Source organism: Podarcis tiliguerta (assembly GCF_965153285.1).
Source record: "Podarcis tiliguerta genome assembly, chromosome: 9".
Taxonomy (NCBI): domain Eukaryota; kingdom Metazoa; phylum Chordata; class Lepidosauria; order Squamata; family Lacertidae; genus Podarcis; species Podarcis tiliguerta.
The window spans coordinates 27,370,124-27,382,211 of record NC_139542.1 but is presented as its reverse complement, the minus strand read 5'-3'; the positions used below and the strand labels follow the sequence as shown (position 1 = coordinate 27,382,211).

At 43.8% G+C, this 12,088-nt stretch overlaps 1 protein-coding gene across 2 annotated transcripts in view; it reads left to right on the top strand.

Moving 5' to 3' along the window:
- The window catches only part of PRSS12 (serine protease 12), a 71,579-nt gene that overhangs the window by 22,308 nt on the left and 37,183 nt on the right, over positions 1–12,088 (top strand). The window contains exon 1 of one of the 2 annotated variants that reach the window (XM_083457328.1): positions 732–1,285. The exons of the other annotated variant lie outside the window; for it this stretch is intronic. The gene's annotated coding sequence lies outside the window, so the exon portion shown is untranslated. Of the gene's footprint in view, positions 1–731; positions 1,286–12,088 lie in introns of those variants that run through there. 2 annotated transcript variants of the gene reach the window in all.

Sequence of the window (12,088 nt, the reverse complement as noted above, 5' to 3'; positions counted from 1 at the left end):
GAGAGTCGCGCTGTGACGAGCCAGGGCTGAGCTGCAGCTCGCACGTTACACAGATGGCGATGCGAATGGCTTGGATCCAGCCTTCGTCATTCTCAGAGGAGACCCCCCTGGAAATCAATGGGACGAGTTTGTTATGACTTGCTTAAGCCCCATTGATTTCCGCGGATTTACCCCGAGTATGACGGAAGTCTAGATTCAAAATATGAACAACGAGGGCGAGACGATGGTTAGATCCAGACTTGAAGGAGACTCCCTTGAAGCCAACTGGGATAATTGAATCCTGACCAGCAAGGCTTATTGATTCCCGTGGGTTCCCTCTATGACTACGTTTGGATGCCAAATGGGAAGATACAGATGATGATGATGATGATGATGATGATGGGTTGGATCCAGACTTAATCATGCACAGAGGAGAACCCCTGAAATCAAGTTAGTCACGACTAACTTAAGTCTCACTGCTTTCCGTGGGTTTACTCCTACTATGTCTAAATCGAATACCTTAAAAAGCAACTAATGATTATTATTATTATTATTATTAACCACGTCGTCGTCGCTGTCCTTGAGTGGACGACGGCAGCTTGCTGTGAGGCGGCTCCGTGGGCGCGAGCCGGGCCGGGGCGCCGGGGAGCGTGTGGGGCGGGGGAAAGGAGTCGCGCGCTCCCCCGCCGGGGGGTGGGGGAGGATTAGTGGGACGCCGCGCGGCCCCGCCCTCTCCTTCCCCACAGCCAGGGCGCGAGAGCCGAGGGGCGATGGACCAAAGCGAGCGCGACTGGCACCATGACATTCGCGCGCCTCTTCCTGGCGGCGGCAGTGGCGGCTCTGGGGACGCTCGCTGAGCCGGGCGCTTCGGAGCCGGCTCGCTCGTCTCTCCCTTTCGCCCCGCGGGGCTTTGCCCACCAGCCGCCTCAGGCGCGCTCCCCGCCGCCGCCTCTGCCGCTCCAGCACCACCAGCCCGCCGGCGGCTGCCCGCGAGGCGGCGGGCGCTTCGTCAACGTCACCGAGTCCGGCGCCGAGTGCCTGCCCTGGGCGGACGTGCCCACCTTCCTGGAGAAGACGCCTCAGGGCAGAGGGCTGCGAGGGCAGCGCAACTTCTGCAGGAACCCCGACGGCAGGAGCAGGCCCTGGTGCTTCTTCAGGAACAGCCGCGGCAGGGTCGACTGGGGCTACTGTGACTGCAGGCAAGGTGAGGAAGAGGAAGGCGGGGGGCAGGTGACAGGAGGGAGAGAGAGAAGGGACCCTCCAACAAGGAACCTATTTGCTTTTGTATTCTGCTACCTCCCCCTGCGTCTATTTCTCTCCCCCCGCCCGCTTTTGGAGTGTAATTGTGCATTGATGATGATGATGATTAAATACAGGTATGTACTTCAAGGAGCTCCAGGTAGGATACATGATTCTCCCCCTCCTCCTCATAACATTCCTGGGAGATAAGTTAGGCTGAGACACTGTTACTGTCCCCAGCTCACCCAGTGGGGATTCAAACCCAGATTTCTGGGGTCCTTATCTGGCACTAACCACTACACCACACTGCCTCTGACTTCCCTAAAACCAGACAGTCAAGTACTGTAGCTCCTTCTGTTTGATACAATCACTGCAACTGTATCTTCCTTGTTTCCAGGACTTAGGGCCAAACTAGATAGTAAATAATGGAGGGGAAGGATCTTGAGGTGTAGAAGGGCACTCAACAGCAGGCAAGGAAGTAGCCAGAGTGAGGAGGGGGAAGAGAAACCCCCCTTCCTTCAAAGCTAATATTTGAATTGGGGTGGGGTGGGGATTCCCACTGGCACCCCCTCGCAAGCCAGGGTGGGGATCCTGCAGGCCTCCAGATGTTGCTGGACTGCAGTTGTCATCATCCCTGACCAATGGCAATCTTGACTCGCGCAAATGCATTTTGGGCTCCAGAAACAGCTGGAGAGGTTCCTCACCCCTGGCCCAAAGCAAATTGCAGACTCAGAGCAGTGGTTTTTCTCCCAACGACATCAGTGGGGGAATAGGTAGATTTCCTCTCTATACATCTGCCCCAATCTCCATAGTTAGGAGAATAACAACGCACAACCATCACAGCTGCTGCTATTTAAATTGTTCAAAACCTGCATAGTGAAGCCATAAAGTGTGGGGTAGTAAACTTTTGTGTGATAATCTTTGGTGTGAGAATTGGGTTGTTACAAGTCTACAAGACTACCCCCTTTTTCATCCCTGTGGAACATTGGAAGTTTGTGAATCTGTTGTGGCGGATGCTCTCTGGCTACCAAGCATAGCCCTGCATCCTTCAGGCTATGCTGCTGAGCTGGTATTCATTAGCTTGCTCTAATGGGACAAGGTTAATTCTGGAAGAAGGGCTGAGTTGGTTAGGCAAGTTGGTTGCTTGGGATGCTGAGGTCTCTGTGTGCTTGTTGCCCTGGTTAGTTGTTGGGAAGTATGTGTTGGCTAATTTTTGAAACTGTTTATATTCCAGCATGTATAGTGTAGTGTTGTGTATGTGTGTCAGCTGTTGCGATTTATGTATGAGAGAGAGATGCTAAAGACGAATGCTGAAAGTCTATTAGAATGCATTGTTTCTTTCTGAATGATATGTGGATTTCTAAATGGCTGGTGAAATGCACTCAGATGAATACATTCCAATGTATATTGTTTTAAAAAATTATGTCTGGAGACTGAAAGTTCCTGTATTTTGTGTGCCTTCATTTATGACTTTTCATTACAGTATTAAACTTATTAATCACCTAATATTAATAGTCTCTATGTGATTTACAATACTGCTTTGAAGATGCCATTTGTTATACAATACCCTAGTGGTATGTTTACTGTTGACTACTTTACTTCTTGTGTTTGTTTCAATATCTTGCTTAAGCTCTCAGCCGTGATGTATGTGTTAGCTAGAGAGTTTTTTGGTGGGGGGAGCACCAAACCCTATAACTGGATTGCATGGCTTATGAATTATTTACTGTATTGACTGATTGCAGCATACAGTAGTTAGTTGTGATCTTCTGGGGGGGGGGCAGTATATTGTGTACTGGTAATGTGTGAAATATGTGTGTTGGTTGGTATTCTTTTTTACAGTACAATTCCACACATGTTTATGTGGAAGTAAGTCCAATGGGACTTAAGCCTATGTAAGTGTGAATAGGGTTTCAGTCTTAGTTACTTGTGTTTCTGCAAATGGACTGCTACCAGCTATCCCCTTCACTTTTAGATGGGTTATTATTTCATTTGTAACTCACCTTTCCATTGTGGAACTCAAGCTGATGCAAATAGGGTTCCCAGGTGATCTCCCACTGAGACACGGACCAGAGCCAGATTTGGTTAGGCTGCTGCATCATGTCCCTTCAGACAATGCCATGTAGTGATGCCCTGCAAGTACTGTAAAGCCGGGAGAGGGAGAGGGCTGAACAGCAGTCTTGCATACTGAGGAGAATTTGCCAAAAGGTTTGGAGAAATCAACCCTCATCCTGCCTGTTCTCCAAACCCAGGTGGACACAGTGAAGGCTGCTTATGCACATTAAACTTAAGTTGTTAGGGAACAAGGGGTCTGCCTGATTCCACAGGGCAAGCACTCTCTGACTCCATTGTCCACCAGGAATCAGATAATGTAAACTTCAAGTGTATGACAGAATGTCTCCTGTTGTTTAAAGTGCCAGTAGAAAGGCGATCTGAGTGTTTTCCAAACCAATTTCTTCCAGAATTATTTAAACTGGAAGGCTGACTCCAACCTTGCAGTTTGTATGCCTGAAAAGTGGGAAGGAATTTGCACCCAACGGGCCAGGTTTTCCTCCTCTGCATTGACAACCAGTTTGAGCTCCTCTGCTCAAGCAGGAATCTTTTTGTTCATCTGCACAACATTGCTTTCAAGGAGGTGTGCACTCTAGACGCACATCCAAATGCTCATCCCAGTTGTAAGCACCACTTACAGCTCTAACATGCATCCATCTTAACCCTGCAGATCTTGAACCAAAAAAGATTCAGGATAAATAAAAAGGTTATTCTGTTAGCCCTGCCATTCTTCTCTCTTTCTCCACTCCCTTTAATTGTTTTATGGGTCCACACTAAAGAGGGTGTAACAACACGTAAGTACATAAGAAAGACCTGCTACAGCAGGCCAGCGGCCTATCTAGTCTTGCATCCTGTTCCCCTAGGCATCTAGCTGGCCCCGTGAGAAGTCTGCAAGCAGAACCCAAGCGCAAGAGAACTCTTTCCTCCTATGGTTTCTGACAGTTGGCATTGAGGACAGCATAATTACGGCAAGGGACAAACCATGATCACAAATGTGGTTTTCCCAAGGTGAGGCTCATCCACTGCACTCTAAGGGCTTCTCCAAACTAACCTTTCCTCCACCCTTTCCAGGCATGGTCCACGTTTTAAGGCCGCATGTCCAAGCAGCCTCCCCCCCCCCCTTTGTTGTTGTTGTGCAGAATTCCCCATGAAAACTTGCTCTTTAAAGCTCAGTGGACCAAACTGCAACCCACGGAAAACCTGAGTTGATGCTTGTTCCGATTGAGTGCTAAAGGGTAGGTTTTCATGGGGAAAGCTCCAGGGCAATGAAATGAAATGCTTGGACACAGGCCTTTTAAGTGTGCCTGGAAAGGGGGGGGGGGAGGTAAGATAACCCCTTAAATTTGTTAATCCCAGTGATTTCCCTAAATGTGGGAAACTCAGCTGCATAATTTGTGATCCAGCAGGGTTATTCATCTGTATCACATACAGGAGCTATGGTGTCTTCCATATATACAGGTGTACTTTCATTTATATTTCATACATATGAGACGGTGTCTAAATTTATCCATTTTTAAAGAAAATGTAACTTTTGTAGTGAAGTATATTAATACAGTGGTACCTCAGGTTAAGTACTTAATTTGTTCTGGAGGTCCGTTCTTAACCTGAAGCACCACTTTAGCTAATGGGGCCTCCTGCTGCTGCTGCGCCGCTGCTGCACGATTTCTGTACTCATCCTGAAGCAAAGTTCTTAACCTGAAGCACTATTTCTGGGTTAGCGGAGTCTGTAACCTGAAGCGTATGTAACCTGAAGTGAATGTAACCTGAGGTATCACTGTATACAAATCATTTGGATGTATAATGTATTGACTGTAGTAAATGTCAAACTAAGTTGGATCTCATTTTCAATAAGTCTGCCAGGTAGTTTCATAAGCAGGCGATGGGTTGAAAAATTATATTAATAAGAAGAATCTATCAGAAATAGTGCAACAGATGTACTGATATATGTGGTTTCATCACCACTAAGGTTAAACTGTTATTATTTTAGTAATAATATACTGTGCATATATCTGACAGATGCCATGTCATTTGAAGTTCTCCTTGCCTTTCTTCAGCATAATCATTTACAAAGTTTTTGAGATACTAAAGATGAGAGAGTTTTATTGATACGGCTGGGCAATTTAGCTTGCAGTCACCAGCAACTACATTTCCATGCTATAGCTTACTTTAGAGCAGAGGTGGCCAATCTCTTGCACTCCACAAGTAAAATCCAAGGTAAGATTCACAGCCCTGCCCTCATACCTTGGTTTTTACTTTGTTGTCAACAGCGCAGTACAGAAAGGTGGGGAAGGTGTGTTAGCCAGGCTCATATTTTGCAGCCAAATCTCCTGAACCTGTCTAGGAATGTTCCCCCACTTGCCCTCACAGTCAGAGGCAGTATCATTCTAAATACCAGTTCCTGGAAACTGCTCAAGAGGAGAGTGTTGTTGTGCTCAGGAATGGCTTAAAGGCTTTCCATGGGCATCTGGCTTGTCACTGTCAGAACAAGATGCTGTACTAGATAGGCTACTGGCCTGATCCAGTAGTGCTGTTCTTATATATAACTTGTAGCACCCACTGCATACTCTTGTTTTGCTAGATCATGCCCCATTGCACACAGAAACCCACGAATGAAGCTCCATTTAGTTAGTAAGAAGCTTCTGAGTGACTGTTGTAGCTAGTAGTTCTGATAGCTAGGTTCACTCATCTTTCCTCTCGCAGCACCTGGTTTCTTTTTGGACTTAGAGCATCACAGAAGAACAAGGACACAGCTGCTTGCTGAGACTTGCTTGTTGCTTCTTATCCAAAAAGATGCTGGTTGATGTCAGAGGGAGGATCTCAGTGGGAGGCACTGAGAGAGGGTTGGGAAAGAGTTCTTTTACATTACAGTGTTCCTTGGTAGCTACTGGAACAAATAACTGCTACAGTCATCTTGAGGCTTATTTCCATATGGAGCCTTTTTCATCGGCTTCTTTGTGAGCCAGTTCTTCAAGACTATTCAGAGTCCATCAGGAGCAAACCAGCTGTATGTTTCGTCAGTCTGGCTGTGTTCCATGGCATTACATTTATTTGTGGTAAGCACTGTCACGCTAGGTGTAAACATTTCCTTCCACAACAGACTTGTAGCATGAAGCATGAAGCACTTCTCCATATGCATCTTGATATAAACATGTGGATAGATCCATGCTTGAACATATTCTTGAAGAGTAACATGGTATTTCTCAGGGTACTTTAGGAAGCAAGAATGTGGTTTCGAATTGGAACATATTCTATATTATTTATTTAGTTATTATTTAATTTCATTTATGAACCTCTTCCTGTGAGTCATCTTAAAGTGATGTACAATACAACAAAAACAAACACAAAACAATTATACAGTGGTGCCTTGGTTTACAAACTTAATCTGTTCTGGAAGTCTGTTCTTAAACCTAAGCGTTCTTAAACCAAGGCGTGCTTTCCCATAGCAGCTGGGGACTCAGTTTACAAATGAACACACTCAACAGGAAGCGAAACACATTCTTATTCCAAGGCAAAGTTCACAAACCAAAACACCTACTTCTGGGTTTGCAGCGTTCTTAATCCAAGTTGTTCATAAACTAAGTGGTTCATAAATCAAGGTGCCACTGTATAAATAAAATGGTTAAAGCAATTACATATAAAACAATTAAGCAACAACTATCGCATAAATAAGATCAATTTAAAATCCAATACAGATACTGACGAGGACAACAATCTCTACTTAAAAGGCTTGTTGAAAGAGGAAAGTCTTTAATAAGCACCTAAAGTGGCATATAGATGATACTTGTCTGATATATAATGGGAGGGAGTTCCAATGGGTAGGTGCTGCTACACTAAACATCTGATTTTGACATTGTGGGAAATGGACCCATTCATAAGATGGCATCTGCAGGATATTGGAGATGAGTTGATCTTTTAGGTATGCTGGACCCAAGCAGTTTAGGGCTTTAAGCACCATTTCTAGCACCTTCAACTTAACCCAGTAGCTAGTTGGCAGCTGGGATGGGTATATCTTTGCTACAGATATGCACATACTACAGATTAATAATCTATGGTAAACTAGTAAAGATTTGTCAGAAACAAGGCCAGAGGTCATACCTCTTACCCCCAGTCTTGGAGAAATGGATTGCAACACATTTACTATTAAGGGAGAACACTGTTCCTTAGAATGTTTGGGAGATAATAGCCTGGTCCACACATCACATGAAAAATAAACTATGGTTTCAAGCATGGGTTGCTAGCCCTCAGTTGAGGGGCTCGATTCAGTCCCACAAGCAAATTTTTCTGAATGCTCTGTCTCCCCCCAGGCACCACCAATTTTGGTGGCAGCAGAAAGGAAAGAAAATAATGTGAACACAGTACTGGGGTGAGTGGAGGCCACTGCCCTGATAGAAATGTCAGTTTTCCCCTACCTCGTCGTCAATTTGATTATTTGATGAGTGGAGAGAGAGCAGTAATCCTTCCTCCTCAGCTGATCAGCACAGGACCGCTCATGGGTCGTGTGTGACTGTGTCGGCTTGTGTTTATCCTGTATAAATGTGAGAGCTACGAGTGTGAGGCGGGCACAGCCACTGGGACATTATGGTGAAGGGTGGGTGACAGATGATGATGTTGATAATGCAGCCCCTGGAGGTTGACCAAAGGCCAAAAAAGTTAGCCACTCCAGGCTTAATGAGCTGCATGCTAGTTCATGTGGCTCAAAGGTCACCTCTTATGTTCTGCTTCGCTCTAGAATGCTTTGGCATTGCAGGCTGGAAGCAACCCAGAGGATGACTTCACATTATGTGTGAACATTATGGTTGTGGTTTGTTAACCACTCATGGTCTGTGTGAAGGAAACAAACTATGATTGCTGATTTACATGTAATATGAAACCATCTTCTTGTTTGGTTGTTCCTCCCCGTCTTGCACCAAAGCAAGGAGCAAAGCAGGGACTTTTCAGCAGTATGCACCAGCATACTGCTTGTTTGCATTTAACCATAGTTTATTTTTAATTATGGCTTAATGTGTCATGCAAACTGGCCAGGGCAGAATAAGAAAGAATAACCCCTGCAGCCTGGAATTTCCACCTTCATGTATTTACCCTGCAGCGCATAACAATAGAATTTAAGTGTTTTCCGCTTGAGATCATCTAGGAATGTCAATGCATGTAATTTTAGATCTGTTACAAAATGGGTTCTGGAATATAGTGTCATTCAAGCTAGAAGTTGCTGGATGAATGATAGACGACTCTTTCTGGAGGAATAATTCTACTTATTTATCTGCAATTCTGTAACTATGAAATTCGTTTATACTTTCGGGAAATACTTTCCGATCTCATATTGAAGTTTTGGTAATGAAAGTGGCTAACATTAGCCACTAACAATAAAATGAAATGTACAGATTCTTTATAACAAACTAATAGAACAACAGGAATATGTTCATCGTGAAAGCAAGAGCGGTATCTAAAACTATTTCTCAGCTCTCAGTGGTCTGGTCTCAAAGGCCTGTCAAACAAACCTTTGCTGTTCTTCTAAAAACCTAACAAAGTAGATTTTTTTTCCTATTCTTTCTCTAATCCAGAAATCGTTGAACAAATTTAAAAGAGTACAGGGTGAAGGCCAACTTAATATGGAAGTCTTTGTATTGTACTTTTTTTCTGAAAGTGAGATGGCTCCTTGGGAGCCATTCTCATTATACCCCTAACCCCCTCCCCTACTTTAATTATTTCCAGCTCAATAACACATGAGACAATTAGGTCACAGGCCATTACATGTCTTTTATTTCCATGGAATCTTAGATCATTGATCAATGAGCTGTAGCACTGTGAAGGAACTATTGCAGACAAGTACACAGCCAATACGTACATTGCTTTGGGACTTTCAGATTTCAGGAGCGTTAAATGTATAGGAATTCAGAAACCCTCATTTGTGTGTGTGTGTGTGTGTGCGCGCGCGCGCTGGGAAGTTGATGGAGCTATATTGTATGCATAAAGGACATTGATTTTCAGCAGCAGTAAAACAGGTTGGAATCAGCTGAGAGTTTCTTCTCGTCTGCCCTCTTTCATCTACGTTCTATGCTTGGTCTTGCCTCATGCAGAGCCCATGACAAGTGTTAACCAAGTAAATCTCATCCATGCTAGTCTGAATTCCCCTTCCAGCTTGCACTGGAAAATGTAACACAATCTTCTCTAAAGGGTAACAGGAGGTATCAAATACTTCTGCTTGGGGCCATTCCAAAGGAGCTCTAATTGCCAGGCTGAATATAAACAGTGTGAACTGACTCTTGGTGACTTCAAGTTTAAAGGTTTGGGTGGAGTCCAGAGAAAGGCACATTAGAATCCCCACTGAAATCACTGCAACTTAACTGATTGGAATCCAAAGCATGGCTGCTTAAAGCAAGGTTTTTCATTCTTTGAAGCATTTGGAGCAACTCCTTGTCCCAACACCCTATTGTAACTAAGCTGAAATGCCGTAACTGAAATACAGTGGTACCTCTGGTTTTAAATGCTTCTGGTTACAAAAGCTTTGGGTTACAAACTCCGCTAACCTGGTTGCAAACCTTGCCCCAGGATGTGAATGGAAATTGCATGCCGGAGGCCCCATTAGTGAAAGCACACCTCAGGATAAGAACGGTTTAGCTTAATAACAAACCTCTGGAACGAATTAAGTTCATAACCAGAGGTACCACTGTATAACATGCATTATTCTTTACCTGTTAACTCCTGCCTCCATTTCCCCCTTATTATTTCTCCCTTGTATCTATTTGTTTAGTAAGCCTCTTGGGTGAGAGGTTTGTTAAGCCTATTCTGTGTAAGGTGCCATGTACTTCTGTTATGCTATATAAAGTAAATAATAGGGATCAATTGCAAGGAACAATGTTTAGAATCAGGTTGTTAACTGAGTGCATCTGCTGGTCCCACTGAAATGCTTTTGATTTTAGTGGGCTTAAACACGACTAAATTTCCTTACATTGCAGCTAGAATGACTATTCCCTTTATTATAAGAGTGTGAAATTAGTGAGGCAGGGAAAATGTTACATTGTTCATTCTCCTTGACCTCTCAGCAGCTTTCAATACCATCAACCATGGTATCTTTCTGGAGTGGCTGCCTGAGTTGGGGGGGTGAGTAGCAGTGCTTTGTGGTGGTTCCAGTCCTAGATCGATGGACATTTCCAAGGGAGTGATGCTTGGAGAACGTTTGGCCCTGTGGAGCCTTCAATGTGGGGTTTCTCTGGGCTTGATTTTATCCATTATGCCAGAGCTTTCCAAACTTTTCATGTTGGTGACACACCTTTTTAGACATGCATCGTTTAGTTCCAGCAGTAACAGGACCAGAAGACACCCAAAGCAGTTATTATGTCCTCTCAGGGAATCCTCATGGGCACCGTAGCCAGGGTTAATTTAGTGTTACATGTGAAACAACCCATATAATGTTCTGCATTGAACTGAATAGTTTGCATGGGTGTGTAGCTAGAATGTTTTGAAACTGCTTGTGGATTTAAGGGCTAGCTATCTCAGTATAACCTGAAATAATCTATGGATCTTGATTGTGTAAACAAGTCCTCAGGGCTAGAATAATGCAGTCAGGAATTTTTAGTGTCGCAATTACATGGGATCCATATCTCTCTTTCTCTGACCTCAACTATGTGCTGTGGCATCTTCCTTTCCTTTTGATGAAGAACCTGTAATCCTTCAGATGTTGTTGGATTCCAGCTCTCATCAGCCTCATCTGGCATGGCCAATGGTCAGAGAAGGTGAGTTGTAGTCCAACAGTATATGGAGGCGTTCAGCTTCCTGTTCTGTACATAGTGAACATGGCAGTGGCCTGCCTTCTTGGTGTGCCGTTTGTAGAGAAGAATGGTCAATGGTCCCTCTAGAAAAAAGAGATCAGCCCACAGATCAATACTAAGCCTAGCTGAAGGTTATACTGAGGACTGTGGCTCTAATTAGGACAAATATGTTGGTGGCTAAAGAGCAGAGCAAATGAATAAATTCATTGTATGCAATATTGGCTATTCAGGCTGGTATAAAATGTAATCCTATTTGGCCGACAGTTGTCAAATTATAGAGGGAAAGAGTAAGGGACCTTTAATGAAATCCATAAACTCCAGCCCTTTACGTCCTTTAAATCTGGCCAAAGCTCACATGGAATATACTTCTGTCCAGGATATAACGTGCAACCTGTACTTATAGTGGCTTTTACAACAGTTACATAAATGCCCAATGGTGATACATTAAAATGTTTCAGCTTCGTTAAACAAGGTAACAAGTTTCTTATTTGTATAAACTATTTCTCAGTTTTCCATATCTGCCATGTGTGTGTTGCTTTTGCTACCCAACCATGGGTGTGTTTTAATGTTGGGGGTGTTTCTTATTTCATTGCTAGACTTGAGGAAGTACAGACCATAAATTCACATGAGCTTTGTGAAGTGGTGTTTGGTTGTGGTCAAGTATGAACAAATGCATTCTTTGGCCTGAAATAAACTCCTGGCATCTGTGTCATGTATGATATTATATGGGTCACTGAAAAAGCTATGTAATCTATGTGATTGTTTTCTAATGCCTTTTAACATGATGGAATTAAATGAGAGGTACTGTATTCATCCCTGGCTATATTTTGTAGTATGCGTGTGTATGTCTTAATGTTTTTAAAAAGGAACTGCAAATTCTGTAAAGCTTATATTTCTGTGCCTATATAGACACTGAGCTTCTAAGGAAGAAATTGTATTGTCACCGTTCATTTCATTTGTAGAGAAATAGTATATCAGGCTGGCTGTGATGCAACTTGGAAGTAACCTCTGTTACTCTGCTCCCTCATCGCTACCCTCTGGCATGCCTAGCAGCA